This window comes from Styela clava, chromosome 4, assembly GCF_964204865.1.
Source record: "Styela clava chromosome 4, kaStyClav1.hap1.2, whole genome shotgun sequence".
In the NCBI taxonomy this organism is placed as follows: Eukaryota; Metazoa; Chordata; class Ascidiacea; order Stolidobranchia; family Styelidae; genus Styela; species Styela clava.
Window position 1 is genome coordinate 2,301,583 of NC_135253.1, and position 5,051 is coordinate 2,306,633.

The 5,051-nt window shown below is 36.0% G+C and overlaps 1 long non-coding RNA gene across 1 annotated transcript; it reads right to left on the minus strand.

Moving 5' to 3' along the window:
• Positions 1–796: 796 nt before the first annotated feature.
• On the minus strand, positions 797–4,772 carry LOC144421992 (uncharacterized). The gene is made up of 3 exons (XR_013475076.1): positions 4,658–4,772; positions 3,930–4,062; positions 797–932 (listed from the first exon to the last, which is right to left on the minus strand). It is a non-coding gene; the product is annotated as an uncharacterized LOC144421992 (long non-coding RNA).
• Between the last annotated feature and the right edge of the window lie 279 nt (positions 4,773–5,051).

The window sequence follows — 5,051 nt, forward strand, 5'->3', positions numbered from 1 at the left end:
GTTGGAAATACCAATTTGTAAATTTACAAATTCTTGTAAGAACTGAGGTTTTCAAGTGTAAGACAAATATAATTCAGGGCAGTATTGCAGTTAAACTAACATAGTAACTACTGCTTTAATATTTTTGTCATAAAACTTGAATTATATTTACATCAGAGCATATTTCGTTTGGTTGTGTTACTTGTAGAGCCAGGACATAACGTATGTATATACTAAATTAGGTTTTGTATGTGTTTAATCTTTATCGTGCTGATGGATTTGAAATATAGAGAGTTGTGTATATAGAGAATATATTGAGTTGTCTATCCGTATGAAATATTGAGTTTTCGTTTATTGTTTTCAACCGATGCCATGTTCCTGATTCTATTCCAAGTTCCACCGTGTTGACTGTTTTTGTTTTGAACAAACTTCACAGATTCTTAGTTGAATTTCATTGGGATCATAGCACTTTAGGGCACAGATAATATGCTGGAACCCCTTGCTCTCTAATATCAAACACTAGTAACTGGTTCAAAAAACAATTCGTTTAGTTCGTGACAGGACTTGTTTATTGGGGGCGCGTTGTCAAAGATCTCTAACCACTAATAATTAGCTACGAATGTAAATTTTTCTTCTTCTCGGAAACATTTTTAAAATATTGCATTTGAAGAATATCCTAACGTGAAAACCAGAAGAATGAGCATGTGTTCAAGTATTCAAAATTAAATGAAACATTACTAATGTTTCTAGAGAAAGATCAAAAGCTTCCTTCATCATCCTTCCGAAAGTTACAAAACCATATACACTGAAAGCTAAACTCACATCTTTCATTAAACTTTTGATTTCTGGTTTTCTTCTCGCTAAAGGTATTTTAGTTTTGAGTCGATTTTTCACGCTCCACATATTTAAGAAATATTTCCAAATGAGCATTCTTGGCCTGAACCGCTTGTTATCTGAATAAAACAACACAATTCATAGGTTTTGTTGTAATCATCATGCAAAATTTATATCTTAGCAGTTGAAGGTGGTTAAAGACGCTAAGAACGGCAAAATTATGACCGCATAAAGAATATATGTCTAAAAGAAAACGAAGTTGAATAAAAAACAGATAAGTTTAGGGCTGCCCAACCCGCGGGCCGTGTTCATAAGCAACGAGTCCATGACAGTGATTTCCCTACACCCCCCCTATAGGGGGTGAACACCCCCCCTAAAATTTCAAACACCCCCCCCCCCCCCCTAATTTTGAGGTGCGATTCCACACTGAGGGGTTCTAAACCGCAGTCTGCGGGCCAATTACGGCCCGCGTGACGATTTAAAATGGCCCGCCGAACTTGAGTGAAATAGTTTAACCCTTCATGTGGTACCTTTTGAGTTTTAGATACCGTCTATTGTTACATCATTATCACAGTTTAAGCACGTTTATTTCGTAACAATTGAAATATTTCGGTATCTTATGTATACGTATGGGTATTAGGATTACACACTGCAGTATTTTAGATATCAGCCGTATATTAAGAAAGCTTAAAGATGTCACAAAACGAAAACTAGGCACTGAAAACAGACGTTTTTTAGATGAATGACAGCGTTTTTATTTCTTCATTGAAAAGAATCAAACTTCAGCGATTTGTCTTCTAACCAACAAAATATTTCAGTTCTGAAGGAATACAACATTATGCGACATTATGATCAGTTGACGAGCTTATTCCAAAATTTAATTCATACAAAAGTCAAACAAACATGTTCAAAAAAATTAGAAATGTGTAACAAAACAAGCCATAAGTAGCCATTCATACAATGCCAGATGAGCAAGTAACTTCATTAGTCACTATCAGTTGCAAATTACTTGTTGAAACGTAGTAGGCCTAGTATATATTTACGGTTGAAAGCCGTGCTTGTTATCTATTCCCCGGGAATTCTATCAGCTAAATATTATAATTATTGATTTCATCACATAACAAACTGCGATGCTAGGTGTATCTAAAATCAAGCTTAGAGCCTATTTTGGTGCCTATTTCTCAAAATTTTCTCAGGACGCTTGAGCGCGCCCTGAACCCCAGTCGTGTCGTCCCGCACTTTTTCTCGCTCCCCTTTTTTGGCCCTACAATTACATTCTGCTGTGGATTTTGGCTCGCGTCAATCAACTTGGGGGCCCCCATGTAGCCTACATCGTTTCTTAAATACTTACCATTTTTTTAAGAATACAAACAGCCTAGTTTTATCTCTAACAGCAAATTATTTACCACCCCCTAAATTTTGAAACACCCCCCTAAAAAGAAAAGCTGGGGAACATACTGGTCCATGAGCAAACATTTTTTAGGGTTTAAATTTTAGTACCGTATTTTATATATGGCTAAACTATGTTTCGTATTATGGCGTGACATCCAAATGTCGTTTCTTTCAATCACGCGTATAGTAAGTCTTGCGCTCTGTTGAATATCGATGTCAGTTGTTTTTTTTCAATTTATTGCAGAACTGCACATTCTGTTTGACAAATTCGAAAACTACTGTGCGATGAAAGAACGGAGCAGTGATTTATACGCACATGGCTGTTTCCAAGAAGAATCATTATTTGAACAGTTAAAAATTGCAGAATTAATATAATCTTCCAAAAATCGAATATATGAAGCATGGCTTTTATATTGACGTTTATAGCTGTCGGTCTTTTCTGCAATTGAAAAAGCACCTTGACGCGATTATTTATTAAATCGTTGTTTGTTTTAAGTTGTTTTGTAAGACTTTGGAATCTTATTCGAGCTGCGTGTTCGTTTAGTGACTTTTCGCAATTTCCATTCATCTCCATAAAACCAACTTCATCAGGACGGTAAAATAATTTAATTTTACTGTTCGTGGAAAATATTCTCGTCTATTATTAAACGACTCGCTACACGGTAAATTGAACGACGTGACTATAATGGTCACATAAACCACAATGCATGAAATTTGAAATTGTCTTATTGTCAATACTTGTACGCAAATTTCCGATCAAGTCCAACCATGAGGAATTTCAATTCGTATTGGTTCATGTTGCGATGGGTGCGCTATGGGATTTTATGCCGCGATTAAAATCATAGCTTGATTCGCTTCAATATCGGCCAACGGAATATCCTGCAAGTGAGACGAGGCATATATTGATCTCTTTTAAACATTCTAGCTGAATGTTGTATGCGTGACTCCATCGCAAACACGTTGTTTAATGCCAATATTCTTCATAACCAGATTCCACCTACAATTTTACTAACTCTGCTATTTGTGAAACGCCTTTGTTACATAAAGTGTCAATGGTAACACAGGACACAGGTACGATTTATTTTTATTAGACCAAGTCTTCGTTTCGATTGATGATGTATATATAATTGAGATTTGAATAGCAAAGTCTAGCACAGCGATAAAGTATTCAGAAAAGCCTACAGACCTTTTACTACAACTGGCAAAGGCTGAAATTGGACACCACGTTTGAAACATTTGCATTGACAACGCTGTTTTACGAGTAGAGACATTGCGATGGTTGTTAGCATTTGATCTTCTTGTAAAGATCCTCAGGCCATGGATCACTGAATACTGCTTACCCGAACAAGCGCGACACATGTTATAAAATTTACACCAAAAGGCAAACTGTCCAAGTTCGAGACAATTGAAACATAAACTTAATTCTAGTGAAAATCTCCTTTTTACGTCATTGGACATGTACATTTAAAGAATGTAAACAATTGCAGAAGCAACTACGTTTTTGTGGATGCTTGAAAGTATGACTTAAAATCGGATATTTTGCGGCTACTGAATTCCTGAATCTTTGCCACATTTACTCATTGCAACTACATAATTACTTACCATCGTACCTAGGCCGTCGACATGTCGTTTGCTACCCCGCCAAGGACGCGAATAGCCGAAGCATATGTGAACCGTCGTCGTCAAGACAACTGTGTACATTATCAAAAAATAAGCAAATTTACCAGACTAGTTTGGTTCCAGGTGAACAATCCACGCGTCAACTGCTTCTTGGATTGAACGGTTAAAGTTAATTTTGTAGAAAGCTCGAAAGGATGCAAAAGTCTTCAATTGATACAGTATGACGTCGTTGCATTACTATTGAATAACAGCAAATAGTTAAGCTATTTTATAAGTTGCAATATCAGCAGAAAACTGTAGGTATGTTTACAAAACATTGTAACACAAATACTTCATCAGTCAGCCAGTCAGAAGTTCATTTTTCACCAAAATGAACATATAAATAATGCAAACAAAACTAGGAAAAAAACACAAAAAAGGAATTTCATGGAGGGTGACGCGAAAAAAACAATGCTGGTTATCGAGCAGCGATACCTGAGATAAAGGTCTAACTTTGATATAGGTAGAATAGAAAGAAGTTCATGAAATACAAATGTTTCAAACCAGCACCTTCGTCGACCCAATTAAACAGCCCTACAGAACCCATGAGGTTCGATCGAACCCATGTTAAGAAACACTGCTAAAAAACTGAGAATGGTTAATAGATAATCTGAGCTACTCGCATCAGGCAAGGTAGTCGTGGAAGCAATATAACATAGAATCAACCAAGCACAGCGATAGCTGTTCCACGAACAGATGTTTTGAGCATGTGTTCAAATATTCAGTTATTCTAAATGAAATGAAATACTGTTACAACATTTACAAACCAATCTAATCAGAAAGCTAAACTTACATCATCTGTTAACCCTTTGATTTCTGCCAATCTCCTCTTCTCTGAAGATATTTGAGTTGATTTTTATCCTCCATAATTATCAAGTAATGTGGGTAAATGTGCGGACGTTGCCTGTATTGCTTTTTTATCTGAATTAAAAGAACAAAATTTAAATGCTTTGTAACATCCATTATGACGTCATAAAATAGAATGAGGATGCATTTTAAAACTAATAAAAGCCTAGCCCTGAATAATAAAAAAGTTGATTGTTGTAAACTGCTTGTCTGACTTTGGTCAGACAAAAGGTTACAGAAATACATTTGTGTAAGCGTGCAGCAGGACTCTCGAATTGCTCATTAAAAAAGAACTGGCGTTTAGTTGCTGTGCTATTGTCACTTTTCCCAATCTTGAAATT